We start from the raw sequence: 17,205 nt of genomic DNA, 5'->3' as shown, positions 1-17,205 counted from the left end.
TCAGTCAGAGAGAGGTTTGAAAGGTTACAGCCATCTGCCAACCTTCCCCTGCCCACACACACACACACACACACATACACTCACACACTCAAACATGCAAACGCAGGGCTACAAGTCACTGCCTTAGGAGTTTTTGGTTAAATGCAATTATGTAATAGCTGAAGTTGGGGAGAAAGGCCACGCCCACTCTCCTGCACCTCTACAACCATCCAACCCTGCAAGCACACACTCGAAACTGCCTGTTTCACTCACACCCGTCTCCTCCCTGTTTTCTGTTTATTTTTCATACCTTTGGGGGGTTTTGGTGATCAAGCAGGAGCAAGATGCCACCTGGCTGAACTTCGCATACCCTTCAATCCTCAGCCTCTGTGTTCCTTAAAAACAGACTAGCTTAGTTAGTGTAAAAACGCTAAGGATCAGAGGTTCGGATTAGGATTAGAGCAGGCTTTCTCCAAAAAAACCCATTGGGCACAATCCAACATTCAATATAACAAAAAGCAGCAGTCATGTTCATAATCAATATACGACACTGCAGCACCACCAGCAAAGCTACCAGCCTAACACTGGCTGTGTTTACATGCAAAGATTTTTGCCAATCCGATTGAATACATTCCGATTATAGATTAAGACTGAGATGTTTATTAACACTCTACTCAACAATCTGATGGAAAATCTCTGTTTACATGCTCACTACAAGTAATCCAATCCAAAATGATGCACATGCATAGAGAACCACTTAGTATAGATGTTACCACGATAACCAGTCTCACATGAGTCCAGTCAGAGTGAGACAAGCAGCACTTACTTATTACTTGTGCTTATTAAAGAAGGCCGAGAGAAAGACGTCGTGTTCTGAGACACATAAGCTGGACGTCCGTCCCACCGCCGTCTTTTAAAGATCAGAGCATAAACTTTGTCTCCTCTGCAGACCAGTTTCTGCTCCCGTCATGTTAAACCTTATAAACTTTCACTATGAAGTGACGCACATGAGCAGAACATACTTAAACCTTACGACTGGGAATGTAATCGGATACAGGCGTTTACATGGCTATTATTCTTCTATTTAATGGATTATTTGCAGGATTACCCACCTTGTTCTATCGAATAGTGGTTGTATTCCGAATGGCATCAATTAGACTAGTATCTTCCGATTGAGGTGTATACATGGATGTGTTCTATTCTGATTAAGCTATTAGTCAGATTATTAACAGATTATCAGGCTGCATGTAAACGTGGCTACTGTGGTTACTTTGATGGTACATGGTAACAGCTGTCCATTGCTCAACCTGTCCTCTCTCTGTCCAAAGAAACCCTGATGAACACTCAAAGATTAGTGTGCCCATCTGAAGGGATTCCCCAGTGACTTTAATACAGGGAGATTCACTCGAAAGAGGCCCCAAATATTCTGTTTTAACTCCCTTAGGATGAAGCAATCTGAACCAAAAAATACGCTACATACCTTGACGTATTGCATTACATGCAATGCTGGAAGTGATCTCCGTTTTCTGCCAGACACATGAAGGGGTACGGGGGTATGCACCCGGAAGTTGCAAACGGAGGTTAAGCTTCGCAGTAGCTGTCTGGCGCCTACCTCATCACTCCATCGTAGGGGCATCCTGGCTTGTTTCGAAGCTCCATGTACTGAGGAGCACATTGCACATTGTTTCATTCAGATTGCTTCATCCTAGCGAGAGTTATTACAAAATATTCGGGGCCTCTTTCGAGTGAATCTCCCTGTCTATACTCTGAGTTTTCTGTAGTGATAGGATGACAGGATATACTAAACTATACAACTTTGAAACAACACAATAGAAGAAATCCTTATCAATAAGAATGCATACCAAGTCCCTTTTTCTAAACCACAGGTAATTGATCAAGCAGTCATAAAATCAGTCCCTTTTACGTCAACTACCATAGACTGAACACCAAAACCTATAAGAAAGCATACCCTACACTTGCAGCGGTGAAGGTCTTCACTACTCTGGACTGAACGAAATCTTGTCAGACCCACTGAGCATCCCTAAAGTAACAACTCTCACAATTAGAGGACTATTCAAATTTCCTCAGCTTCCATGTGGACTCAAGAATTCAGCAGACGCTTTTCAACAGGGTGGAAGATGTGTTGAAAGATATGAAAGGAAGCAACCTTTTTTTCTACATAGATTATGTGATGTTTTCATATATCAAACAGCAACATCCTCAGCTCCTTGAGGAAGGCACAGTGGAGATGGACAGATGACTCTCCCAGAGCTTTCGAGGGCATCAAAGATGCACTTATATGTTTACTTGTTCTCATGCCATCAGATTAAAAAAAAAACAACATAACAATATTAATGGCAAAGAATAATGAAAGTACACCGCACCTTTGTTGAAGAGGTTAAGCAGTACTGGGCAAGGCCCTTAACCTCCTACTGCTCCAGGTGGCGCTGCTCTACTGGCAACACTGTGTTACTCCTAGAGTGGGTGTAGTTAGGCAGCAAAATGACAGCGTAGACATTCTTTCTAATAACCTTGTTAGTGAAAGAGGAACACTGTGGGCCTAGTAACCCCCAGTGATTCTAATCCTGAGGCCAAATTGAATGGTTCTAAATACTGTTTGCAGGATCACTTTCACTTTTTGAAGGGGTTAGAGAATTTTGGCTGAAAATATCCAGTTCTGCTTTACTGAACAAGCCATAGATACACAATGTAAAGGCCTTTACACATGAGATTTATTCCGACATCAATAAATGAATTCCAACATGTGCATAACTATAATCTTGTACACCAACCGCAATTTGTCATTGACAACAACCATAGCATGGCGACAACCAGGATGATGGATCAGCTGTGTCCCAGCAACTAGAACAGTGGCCTCCAACCCTGGTCCTGGAGAGCTACCTTCCTGCAGAGCCTAGTTCCAACCACAATTTGCCACGCCTGTTCCAGCTAATCAACATCTTCTCAAGTCCCTGATTGGCTGGATCAGATAGTATTAGAGTTAAGAGGCGGGGCCGCTAACCGGATACAGGTTGGAACTAAATTCTGCTTCCAGGATGCGGGTTGGAGACCACTGATCCAGAACTTTGTGTGTAACAGCCTTGATGGTGTGGGGTTGCTGGTAGTCTAGTGGTAGGTGAGGTGAGAAAATCCCAGGACTGACTGGGTATACCTGGTTGTGCCCTTGGGCAAGGCCCTTGACCCCCGACTGCTCCAGGTGGTGCTGCTGGGAACACTGTGTTGCTCCCAGACTGGGTGTTGTTAGGCAGCAAAATGACAAATTTCCCTCTTACATCAATCAAAATCAATAAAAGTGTAACAAAATAATGAGACATTAAACAGCACAAACGGACAAAGGACTGGATCCGGTGAGTGTGCGTGTCAAAGGCAAGTCATGACCTCTGTTGGCAGCATCAGTGCGTGTGTGTGTGTGTGTAGGAATGTAGAAACAGCAGCTGGTGTCTGCACTGTAATTACCCCCCCAGCACCAATGCTTCCTGCTCTGAACACACACACACAACCATACAGCACCTATGGTTCAAAAATGAGGGCAAAGTTGAGAATGCTCACAATCTGTGCTACCCCTGTGACACTCCATTACTTCCACAGGATAGTTAGCATTACCTGTGTGGGATGGGTTTTTACTTTGATAGCCGTTTGTCAGAACCTCATCCTCAACTTGATCCACATTCCAGCACACAGATGTGAATAGGAAAATGGATTTGCGTGTTCACTGTTTCATCTCGGTTCAGGATCCCTGTTTTACCTCAGAGCCTTAGCCGGTTTTCTCTGTGTTCTCTCCATGTTTTTTAGGGTCACTGCAGGGTCACTATGGTGATTCTAGATTACAAGAGTATCTGGATCTGCTGAAACATCTGGCCAACCAACACTTTCCAAATACTGTTCAGAAAGAGCCCATCAGTATGTCTGTGAAGATTTTGTTCAAATGCATCAAATTGCTTTCATTGGAGGACTTGTTTTGTAGAATATACCCCATCTTTGTCTCAAGCATTTCTTGACTTTCTGAGTGGGCTCCTGTGCTGTGGAAGTCTTGATCCCAGCAATGTGAGTTCTGCAAAAAACATCTGGATGGGCTGCAGGTTCAACGTTCAAATAAGTACATGTCAAATAGTGTCAAATCACCTTTGCTGAAGGGGATGTTTTGGTAGAACATCCCGTTTTGCCTCACCAGGTCAAATGTTTCTTGTCTCAAAGCCATCAGATTCCATGCTTAGTATCACTGGGGGCAACCAAGCGCCCAGTAGTCTTATTCCAAAGATTCAATAGTTCAAATTTGGTAAATAAAATGTTTGGCTCAGTTAGGAAAAGAAATTCTTGCAATGTGGCCTGCTTGCCTCAAAGAAACCAATCTAAAGCATCTGGACTGTGCCTAATTGGAAAAAAATGCTTCTTTTCAGAGGTGATGGTGATGCTTCTGTTTCTCGGTTTTCTGGCTCCTGCATGTGGTAATAGGCTAACTTTGCTTCCAACTCAGGTTCATCTAAAAAGACATTGTGAAGGTACTAATAAGTTGGATCAGGTGTTTAGCGGTCATCTTAAAACCCACTGACCTAAAGAGTCTGGCCCATTCTACCACATGTTCTGCAGCAAATGGATGCCTTCAGAAGATCTTGACTGGCTCAGTCGAGGGAGGAGGAAGTCCAGTACATTAATTGTGGACAAGAGTCCATCATTAGGGTTCCCAAACCTGGTTCAGGGGTACACCAGCCCCACATATTGTTGTTTCACATGCATAATCCCCTGATCTAATAGGGTAACTAGGCAAGCCTTTCTTGAGTTGTAGGAGTGGATCCAGGAAACTCTAAAATCAGCAAGTCAGGGGAACTCCAGGAACCTCCAGGATCAGGTCTGGTGATCACTGCTCCACCGCCTCCTCCTGAATACTACCTTGTTTTTTTTTCTTTCAGCTTTCCTTTTTCACAATTACTAATAGCTTTAGGCAGAAAAATGTACTTTCAGGGCAGGTTGAGTGAGCAGATACAGTTCATCCTCAGGCCATCAGAGCTACTGACACATTTGTGTGATTAAAGCAGCTTCCTGGAAGAATCCAAATGCCCCAACGTGACCTCCATGCAAAGTTGTTTTAAGGAGAAATAGATCTCCGGCTACAGGACATGAATTCTTGTTATTTGCGTTCAGTGCTTCTCTTTTCTGTTTCTTCATGGGACAATGAATCGCGGAACTGCAAAGTCATTCTTATCTGTCCTCAGGCCTGAGAAGGAAAGCATTTCCAGAAAGACAAAGAGAGAGCTTGGTTCTACAAGAAGAGAGAACTAGGCCTACTACAGTAAAAGGAATTCTCTCCTTGTCGCAACTCCTGTTATTTTCAGTCGAGTTTAACTGAGGTCCACATAACATCACTGCTCTGAAGGTCACACTGATGTTCGGCGTAGGCCTCAACCCACTGTAATGATTACTTCTATAATGATCACTTATGAGCAGTAAGTAAGATGATATGGGGACACTGCAGCTTGGATATACTCAGACGGAGGACGTTAACAACGCATCAGGTTAAAATGGACACAGAAATGAGGGAGGAGTGGTGAAGGTGGGATGCTGGAGGAACTTTTAGGATGGGTGGGATAAAAGTGTCAGTGGTCCGTAACACCATGTTTTGGGAAATATAGGCAGATTTTACATATTATTTAGTAATTATTATTATTAATGATTTACTTATTTTACCATTTCAAGTATAGATACCATAAAAACCCTTAGAACGAGTTTATAAAAATATACATGGAGTTTTCGGTTACATGCTTTAGAAAAAGGTGTAATGTTGGCAGAATTCTCAAAACTTGACTGAAGCTACGTTCACATTACAAGCCTCATTGCTCATATCCGATTTTTTGCTCAAATGCATCTCTCTGTGTAATGGTTCACACTCGTTTAGCTAAGTGATTCAAATCTCTCATTAATGTCAAGAAACTGGTGTCCTGAAATGACTCTCATGTGCACATCCTACTTAGTAACATCATGTGAACGAATCACGTGCATCATCAGCACACAAACTAACAAGCTTCGCGAACAGCGTCTGTTCGGCGCTGCTGCTATGGTAACGCTGAATGATGGTGCACACACAATGAAAAAAAAGCACATGAATTCTGATCTGACAGTTCACATTAAGGTCGCATGGCCACAAATCGGATACGTATCCAATCTAGGAGCACATCTGAAAGTGACTTAGGTCGATTTGAAAAAATCAGATTTGTGTGACCACACAGCTCTGAAAACATCAGATCTGAGTCACATTAGGGCAAAAAATCAGATTTGTGCCACTTCAACCTGATAACGTGAACGTAGCCTAAGACTGCACTTTAATATCAGCATTGGAAAAAATGTTTCTATGCCTCATAGTAGTACAGCCAATGGCGGTATGCAGTCATGGAAACGTTGCTATGGTGACAGTGTCACGAAAATAGATGATTATCAGAGGAAAGCTTTAGCGGTGTTGATTCTTTATTTAAGGTGGAAAAAAAGCCAGAAGGGTGCTTTGTTTTGTTATATAATATTCGGTGCTGTTCGAAGATGTTCAGTATCTATGGCTCCCCAAAAAATCTGTTTTTTGGCAAAAGTTGCCCCCACCTATCCTTTTACTTGGACCTGCTCTTGGAGACTTCTGATTCGCTGCAGCAGGGGGCGCTCCAGCTATAAAAGGGCCTGGGAAAGCAAGATGGTGGTTGGCTGCTTTGGTTGTTGCGTCTGGGCCATCTGATCTGGCCAGACCAAACCCAGCGCCTTGGTTCAGCTTGTCTTAATCAGCCTTGCTGTTTTTGTAATGAATCATGTAACTCTTGTTCTCTAAAGCCATTTTGACCTGATTTGGTTCAGGGTAGTTGTTTGTATCTTTCTTTTCATCCTAGGAAAGTTAGTTTGATTTTGTTTCTAGCTGATTCTGGGCATTAGCTCTCCCCTGAAGACATTAATCTTCTGTTATATCTTACAATATTTCATCTAGTAGATGGTTAATGTAAACAACTATATCTCTTTTCTGGTATCTTGCTATGTTGCCTGTAAAGAAAGGCAATTCAGGTGTGATTGACGAAAGGAATAAATCGCTGTTGTCGTAAGAAAACCTCGTATCTCCAAAATGGACATTTTACAGTAAAAAGAAAAAACCTACTTTACTTTTAATGTATGTCAATAGAACCAGACGTTTTTCCAAGTAATTTTGGGTCATTTCTTTTGGTCCATTCATCATGAAATTTACACACAATGTAATGCACCAGGCATTTTTACATTATGTCAAAAACTGACAAACAACAAAAATGGACATATGAGATTTTTCTTTGACAGCAGCAAAATGTTGACATTTTGTTATCTTATCTGGGTTCATGGTGTTTGGTCTGGCTGTTGGGTTGGCAATTGACCTCTTTTAAAATCTCCTAGACCTATGAGCTCATAACAATGCCAGTACACAGCAGTGTTTAATGTAAAAATGTATAATTCTCTTAAGTTGAACCAAAAAAGTACAATGTAATGCTAATTCCTGCTAGTGACCAAGCACCATGTTAGCACCACGCTAAAAGGACCAGCCTGCCACTGTAATGGATCTTGACAGCTCTAGTTAAATTCAACCGGCAATCCGTCATCTGGTTGTGTTATATGGGCACAGATTTCAGTGATAACTAGGCTTTTTCAAGGAGTCATTATGAAACCACAATGTCTTCTGAACCTCTGCACTTTCTTGAGAGGTTTATGCTTGTAAGATTCTCGTTCCTTCTGCACTTTCATCTTAACTCAGCTGTAGTGGCCGCTACAAACTGCAGGTGGTCACAGAATGCCTCAGAGACATTAAGACATGCTTTAGTTTATTTAGCTAAAAACAGCAATGATTACACTTCCCATCCTGACTGGACAATCTTGAAATACTGTGGTCATGTGAAAAATGAGGTGGATTGAAAACGTTCCAATAACTGGTTTACTTTTAATTATCTTCAACATGTGAAATACTTGGGGGTCCAGGACCCTCTAACTAACATATCGGAACCCCTGAATGTCTTCACCCAGTTAGCCTAACAACTGTAGCTATGCCCAAAATATCTCTGAAAAACTGAAACATTCTGAAAACCTGCCCAATTTCTCAACTGTTTGGTGGATAGAGTGAAAAAAGAACATGTCCAAAAGAAGAATTGTTAAGCCAAAGTTTTGCTGCCATTAAAACTAGCATCAGTGCCACTATGGTGAGTGAGTCAGCAGCCAGCTAATGTTTGAGTAGCCAACCAACATGGAACCCCCGAACAACAGGGGTATTTCGCACACTGACCATCTATCATAACGTAAACGAAGCACTATTAAAAAGCACTATAAAAAGCACCATTACTCAAAGCCTAAGCTATTATTATTAAACTCGGATTTATAGCCGAATCAATTGCTAACTGCTAACTACAAACTTTTCCACAGTCAGAACTGTGACTTCTAAACGTTGTGAGTGAACTTGTCAGCTCTATTTAGAGTAAGCTGACTTCACAAGGAAACTCAGGCATGAAGAAAATACAGTAAAAATTCCAATGGAGTCTGACTGGCAGCAAAGGGGTGTAGAAAACTAAGTAAGGAAGAAAGACACACAGAAACAGAGAGAGAGAAAGATAGAGAGACTATGTGGCCTCAGGTGAAGCGCAGCGGCTTTAGCTCACACTTTGATGGCTCGTTTTTCACCAGGCCGTCATGGATCCAGGAGTCTTTCAGGCTTCAGCGGCGCGCTGACTGGCACTCTTTAATAAAGAGAGCTCGCTGTGATCACATTTATTGCCCTTAAGTGCCCCCCACCTACATTACCCCCAGACACTGTGCAATCATCTCATTACCGCCCTTGTGACTGACAGTTCGGTTTCAGAAAAAGCTAAATCCCACCGAACACACCGAGTGGAAACAAAAAGCAGATAAACACTGTGTTGTGTGGTCTTAGAAAATTTCCTAGAAAGTTCAGGGCTGGGTCAAAGTGTTCTGAGACAGAAATTAACCTCAGGGTAACACACACACTCTCACTCCTCATACTCACCGCAGAGCTGCTTTTTAAACCCATCAGCTTCACTGCCAGGTTGAGAGGGGTCCACCACCCAAAAGATAATCAGTCAAGAGCAGCTCTATGGTTAAGAACTGGTCATCAGTGATACTTGCATCGCTCTTGTAACCATAACCCCTCTGGGGTCTGAGGGCATTTTCTTGATTTTTGCATAATCTAAAGGCACTTGATTAGAATATGGTACTCATATGTTTTATATATCAAAATACTCTTCTCTTAATTGCTACTTTCCAAAACCGCTGCAGCAACTTCAGCAGCTGTAAACTCTCTGTACACCATTTCACATGTGTCTCTGATGTGGACGGAATGAAGGGTTTCTGGCGTGACGGGTCAGTGCTTAGTGATTTCCTGAGTGTCCACTGGTCAGTTTCACACGAAATATAGACAGACACACAAATCCACCAATTACACATGGTGAGAGGCAGATGACGTGTATCTCAGCCCCTCTTCATAGGCTTATAACTCCAGATGTGAGTCAGGTACGATCTTGTGATTAGATGGAATCTAAAGGGCAGATTCTACAGATTCAGGAAACCGTATTTCTTCATTTTATTATCACAAAGAGAGAGAAACAGATATAGAAACATCAAACTTGATGCACAGGTGAGCTTGTGGACCTCAGAGGGTTAATTTCTGTATAAGGTAAAAACTCATTGAGGGGGAGCTCTCAAGGCCCTCAGGGCCATCTAGACCTTCAGAGAAGGCTTGATTTTATCTGGAAGCTAAAAATGTGTCCAATTTTATTCCATAGAGTCACACTTGGCTTTAAACTCTGCATGTGTTGCAATGCTGCTCATGTTTCTCTGTTAAGTTTTGGATGGAAACAAAAGGGTTAAATACTTGAAACAGCCAGCAGAAAAATGGCCAGTCAGCATCTTGGTAGATATAGCCAAGTGAGCTTCTCTATTGATTTAATACTATAAGAGCTGAACTGAAGGCCTGACACGGTTAGATTAACCATCAGTATAATGAGGAACTGACACTGGAATCAAACATTCACGTTTAGATTTCCAATAGGACCAATTTTGTGAGGGGAAAAAAGTCACTTCTAGATACGTTACTGACTGTGAATACAAAGCAGTGTTGTTAGAAACAAAACAGCGACAGCAGCCCTATATCAGAGAAAGAGTCACTGTGAAACTGCTACAAGGTAAAATATGCTAATATTTCTGTCACAAGCTTCAAGTAAAACATAGAATGTCTTTTAGATGCTTAAAATGTGTGTTTAACCTAGAATGGCCAAAAATGTTCATGCGAATCACTGTTAGCTTAGCGCTATCAGCTGCTGCTAACACATAGGGATGCTAGCAGAAGTTAGCATCCTTGTTGAGGTGGGTTTTTTCCCTCAAGTTTTGACATTTAGAGTCCAAACTGAAGGCCTAACTCTAATAGCTCACAGTTCATGTCTGGTAAAGAGTATATTGTTTTATTAAAGACTGTGATATTGAAGTACATGTAATGTTTCAATTGCAGAAATTGATAAACAGATTTATGTAAAAGCTAATGCTAATAAAGGCAGTAAAGAGGCCTGTTACTGTTGTGAATATTTAGGAACTGACACTGGAACTAGATACGTTACTGACTGTGAATACAAACCAGTGGGTTGTTAAAAATGAAACAGTGACAGCAGCCCTATATCAGAGTAAGAGTCACTGTGAAACTGCTACAAGGTAAAATATGCTAATATTTCTGTCACAAGCTTCAAGTAAAACAAGTAAAGTCTTTTAGATGCTTCAAATGTCTGTGTTTAACCTAGAATGGCCAAAAATGTTCATGCAAATCACTGTTAGCTTAGTGCTATCAGCTGCTACTACCACATAGGGATGCTAGCAGAAGTTAGCATCCTTCTTGAGGTGGGTTTTTTCCTCAAGTTTTGACATTTATAGTCAAAACTGAAGGCCTAACTCTAATAGCTCACACTTTACATTGTTTTATTAAAGACAGTGATATTGAAGTGCATGTAATGTTTCTATTGCAGAAGTTGATAAACAGTTTTATGTAAAAGCTAACGCTAATAAAGGCAGTAAAGAGGCCTGTTACTGTTGTGAATTTTTAGGAACTGACACTGGAATCAACAATCAGGTTTAGATTTCCAATACGACCAATTTTGTGTGGAAACAAAAGTTACTTCTGGAAGTTCTAGAAATGTTACTGACTGTAAATACAAACCAGTGGGTTGTTAGAAATGAAACAGCAGCTCTATAACAGAGAGTCAATGTGAAACTGCTACAAGGTAAAATATGCTAATATTTCTGTCACAAGCCTCAAGTAAAACATGGAATGTCTTTTAGAGGCTTCAAATGTCTGTGTTTAACCTAGAATGGCCAAAAATGTTCATGTGAATCACTGTTAGCTTAGCGCTATCAGCTACTACTCCCACATGGGGATGCTAGCACAAGTTAGCATCATCATAGAGGTGGGTTTTTTCCTCAAGTTTTGACCAAATACATAGTGTGTGTATATATACAGCCAAAGTGGTCCAAAGTGAAGGCCTAGCCCTAATAGCTCACACTTTGTATCTGGTATATTGTTTTAATAAATACAGTGATATTTAAAGTGCATGGAATATTTCTACTGCAAAAGTTGATACAGTTTTATGCAAAAGCTAACGTTAATGAAGACAGTAGAGAGGTTGTGAATATTTTGGCTGACGGGGAGATTGACAGATCAGCAGGTTTGTTTAAATACTATAATTATAATAATTTGCCGTGTTCAAAGTAGGAATGCTTTGCGTATTGAAAAATCATTTAACAGCACATTCCTAATGTAACATATCCTTAATGCTAAATGTTAGCATAAAACACCCCCCCCACCCCCAAAAGTTGGAATGAAACCTACACCACGGATGAAAACAGTGATTCAGAGCTTTAAACAAGCTCTACGAAGGATATCTCGGAGCTCTTGGCCCAGTACCCAGAAGACATTTCAGCCTGGCAGACTGGCCTTCTCTCTCATCATCGTCTCTTCACAAGTGTGCCCCCAGGGGTCCCGCGGGCCTTGACCCCAGGATGGATAAACCTCATCTTTCTTTCATTCTCTCCCTCCATTCCCTCCCTCTTTCCTCTCCTCTCCTCTAAGGCTGTCCGAGACTGGATGTCTTCAAAGTGACGTGCTGAAAGACTCAAACGTGTCCTCTGACAGGGAACACAATGCAACAACTGCTGTCAGACCGCACACACACACGCCAAACAACCACCGCCCTTCTTCCCTTAGGCCTCAAAATTACTTAACACACTCTTTAACTAACAGTCTTTGCAGTCAAGTTCCCTTCACTTATTTAAAGCAACAATCTGTTGAAAAATAAAACGTAAAATAGCTTACATAATTTCCCCTCCCACTCCAAATGTAGTCGATCAGCCAAGACATGTTTGGTATTCTAAAGTTTGCTTAATGTGTTGCATAATAATCCAGATAATTTGGATTAAGGAAAGTCCTCAGTGCCTGACCCCGCCTACCAAAAATACGACCTGTGGTCCATGTGACAAAGTTAACCACTTTGTAGTTGTTCGTCTGCCATTATTAGCAGCAGCTCATGCTTCAAGAATGTCATAAGTGTCTTGGTATGGTTGGTTTTGGGCAGCAGAAGGATAAGTGGCTTAGAAAATTGTGTGTGTGTATATTGACACTCTGTTGCTTTCACATTCGCAACCATTAGTGCCAAAAACAACCTTTTATTTATTAACCTATAACTTTCATCACAGCATAAAATCCAGATCTATCCCTCAAATACATTCTCATAAAAAGTAGACTGATGAGGCAAAACATGACCGCTGACAGACGGCCGGGTCTTAGGGGGAAGTTTCTGGTCAGCAGTGGTGACTACCTACTTGCAGTGGTCAGAGAATGAACAAACCATGAATCTGCAACAGGGAGTTGGACACCCAAGGGTCAGGCGATCTCGTCTGATCCAAACCAACAGAAGGGCTCCAGTGGCACAATTCACCTATACTTTTAATGATGGTTACACCACACAAAGTGCATCGTACCCTGTTGTGTATGGGGCTGCGTAGCCGCAGACCAGACAGACTGCCCATGCTGACCCCTGTCCATTGTCGAAAGCACTTGCAATGGGACCGCAAGCGTTAGAACTAAATCTTGAAGCAATGGAAGGAGGTCGCAAGATCTGAAGAGTCCTGTTTTGCTTTACATCACTTGGACGGCCGAATATTGACGAGGTGTCCGAGCTGCAGTGGCTCCACCCTATGACTTACAGGACTTAAAGGATCTGCTGATGATGATGTCTTGGTGCCAGATACCACAAGGCACCTTCAGAGGTCTTGTAGAGTCCATGCCTTGGTGGGTCGGCACTGATTCGGCTTCACACCAAGGACCGAGACCATATTAGGGTAGTCAAAATGTTTTGGCTGTATATATATATATAATATGTATTTGGACTCTTGAGATGTGCTGAGATGTAGGGCTAGCTTGCTAGCATTTAGCTTCAAGAACAAAAAACGTGTTTCCTGCTGGACTGAAGAACCGACATGTGCTTTCATAAAAACGGGTAAAAGCCCCATTTACTCAAAATGCTTTTCCATTTTCAAATACTTTACTCATCTAATATGGGTTGTAGTCCCACTTGCATGGCTAAAAGAGTAGCAGCGCTGTTTGTTTAATCTTCTTGATGTATGAACCTCGTAGACCCAGTGCAAAACTAAAGAAGCGAACTTCACCAAACATCTATTGGCTGTGAATTAGATTATTCATTTAAGCACGGAGGAAGCAGTTTCAGGCCTTCACTGCCGTATCACGCCTGACCTAAAAAGGCCTCACAGCTCATGGTGTTCATAGTGAAACCTTTCCAAACTACAAAGATGAGTAAATTAAATGGTTACGGAGTGAGTAATCTGTCTCTTCTCTATTACTCACAGTTGAAAACCTTTGCAGTGCCAGAGCGTGTGCGAGCATGCGTGAGGGAGAGAGTGTATGATGTTAATCCTGTCTTCAATACAGCCTGAAGGTGTGAATATTCAAATACAGCAGTGCTTAACAAAGGTCAAGCAAGAGCTCACACAAAGCGCCGGCTTCTGTTTGCTTATCAAGTGGAAAGCACACACGTTCGTAAACACGCTGTGCACGTAAAGCCGCCGTGAAAACGGAACAGGCCTGAGGTGAGATTTGGAGTGATAAAAAATGCTTATGTCTTTTGTTCAAATGCTTTGGTTTAATTAACAGCTTATATATATATATATATATATGTGTGCAATAAATGCAGTGTTTTAAAATATGTGCAGTATGTGTAACTAGTTAAATTGTATATTTAAATAGTTAAATATATGCCAGAAATGTTAACTTGGGCACATATATATTAATATATCAAAATGTATGTACATATGACAATGAAATACATGCATATTTTCTTTGCATGTGTGAAAATATAAACAAAATTACATATTTTATAAAAATGAATATTTAATTCATATATTAAAATAAAAACAAACCATGGAACCCAATGCATTTATTTTATAACATCACTGATGTGAAGCACCAGAATTTACTTGATTGAGAACGGCACCCCCTTGTGGAGAGTCTTTATCCTGCTAAATGTGAGAGAGATATTCAGAAACATATTCAGCTAATATTTTAAAACCGAAACGAATTATGGAACAAAAACACCCCAGAGAGTAGCACAGCTTTTCAGCATTAGCTAGAAAACAGTGAGGAGCTAAGTTATTAGCTTTTACCAGTAGCTGTAAAATCAAAATATCAAGCCATAGCTGTAATGGGACGTTAGATTAAATACATTATATAAGCTATTAAAGAAAAAAATCACTAAATGATAAAAAGGTCTTATCCTGCCAGATGAAGGCGTCGTTGAAGTTGTGTTGGTTGCAGAATTACAGACCCACTGCTTTAGCATGATCTCACAGCATGAGTTTCCAAATCCCCTCCTGGACCCTCACGTTCTGAGAGTTTCAGTGTTTTCTCTGGTTCGGTTCATGAAGGCCTTGATTGTTGGCTGAAGTGTGGAAACCCAGATCTGTGCTGTTTAGATTTACATGTTGTTCTGTGCTGCCAGTGGTTTCTTGTCTGAATCATGAGAGCAAAGGATAAGACAGAGGCTCCACCTAGTGGTGGATTCAGAACACTCCCATCCACTTAATTAGAAACCCCCCAACTTTATACTTCCACTCAGTGGTCACTTTAATTAGAAATACCTACCTCGTAGGGGTGGACAGTGTGATGATGATAATTATATTATTATCCTGAAAAATATAGTGGATATTGTCAGTATGTTGTTTTATTAGAGATCTTAATTAGTCCTGTTTAACTGGATTTAGTACAGCACAGTGTGTAAAATCTTGAATAAAAATCACTGTAGTTTAGGGCTGCTTGATTATGGCAAAAAATAAATACATGTAAAAATAATAAATATTAATATATACATATTTAAACAAATAATAGAAATAAATAAAATAAATAAGATCAATATAAACAAGATCAGCTATGTTCTGCATTTCCACAACCTACTGAAAACTATTAAACGCGTATTTAAAATAATAAATAAAAACAATAAATTAGACCAAAATAAATGAGATGAGTTTGAGCCGCTGTAGGGAAAGGGGTGCGCTGGGTTTATAACACAAGACAAATTGATGAGATCATTGCGAAACACAATGGGGCACAATAATTGTTTTATCTCGAATATCTCTAACGATTAAAGTCAAATTTGCAGCTATACTGTATTTATATACAGTCATTTTTACTGCTGGTTCTTTTTTTGTCTGTTCCGACTTATCAAAGCAGGAAAACAAGATATTGTTATGCGTACACCGATCAGGCATAACATTATGACCACCTCCCTGTTTCTACGCTCATTGTCCATTTTATCAGCTCCACTTACTGTATACTATATATACACTTTGTTACTTTTACCCTTTTCTTCCCAGCAGCACTGCTGTGTCTGATCCACTCATACCAGCACAACACACACTAACACACCACCACCACATCAGTGTTACTGCTGTGCTGAGAATGATCCACCACCCAAATAGTACCTGCTCTGTGAGGGTCCATGGGGGTCCTGACCACTGAAGAACAGGTTAAAAGGGGGCTAACAAAGTATGCAGAGAAACAGATGGACTACAGTCTGTAATTGTAGAACTACAAAGTGCACCTATATAGTAAGTGGAGCTGATAAAATGGACAATGAGCGTAGAAACAAGGAGGTGGTCGTAATGTTATGCCTGATCGGTGTATGCATCATGAAAATGTCCTGAAGTATCGTGATGTTATAATTTTGCCACATCACCCACTCCTACTACCTTGTACTTCCAATGGCCACTTTATTGGAAACACCTCCCTTATAGCTCCACTTTACAGTGTAGAATTACAGATTGTAATGCATCTGTTGCTGCAGTTTATCAGCCCCCCTCTACCCCATTAATCATTGGTCAGTTTCTGACCACAGGACTACTCATGACCAGATATGATGTGGGTGGTCAATACAGCAACAGACAGTCAAACAGTGGAAAAACAGTCTATGTATAAGGGAGCACAGACAAGTTAGAAAGAACAGTAGAAACAACATTAACCAGAAAGCAGCACGTTTGGATTTAAACTTTATTCAAACACTCAGTGTAGATCCAGGATTTACAGTGGGCTTCTGTAGTGTTTTCCATCATTGGTCATTCCACTTTACGTCACAAACCACATAAACAATCAATAATCAATAGCAAGTCCTTACGGTGAGAGTGCTGGTGTAGAACTGATTTGAGTTTGACATCCTAATATTTACAACAGTGGAATAAAATGGAGGCTTCATAAATACAGGCCACTCGTACTCTCAGACATGCACAGTCGTATGCAAAAGTTTGTGCACCTCTGGTCAAATGCCATGTTTTATTGATTTGAAAACAAGTGAAAACAAGTGAACAAGGTTTGCAATTTTCTACTAATTTTAGTGTGCAATTTATATTTATTTGCTGAGTTAAGCCTACTGGAAAAAAGAAAATATACAGTATAAAACTGACAGTGTAAGTCTGAAGAGACTGTTTTAAGTCTCTTCAGACTTTTTAAGACTTTTAAGACTGTTTTAAGTCTTTTGGCTTAGAAAATAATTTGACCAGGGGTGCCCAAACTTTTGCATATGACTGTACATACACCACATATAAACACAGGGCTGGGAAATATGACAATATATATCATTATCGTGATAAATTATGTCACAGTACAATTCGATA

Source organism: Colossoma macropomum, unplaced genomic scaffold, assembly GCF_904425465.1.
Source record: "Colossoma macropomum unplaced genomic scaffold, Colossoma_macropomum, whole genome shotgun sequence".
Lineage (NCBI taxonomy): Eukaryota > Metazoa > Chordata > Actinopteri > Characiformes > Serrasalmidae > Colossoma > Colossoma macropomum.
Note: the sequence above shows the minus strand (reverse complement) of the source record.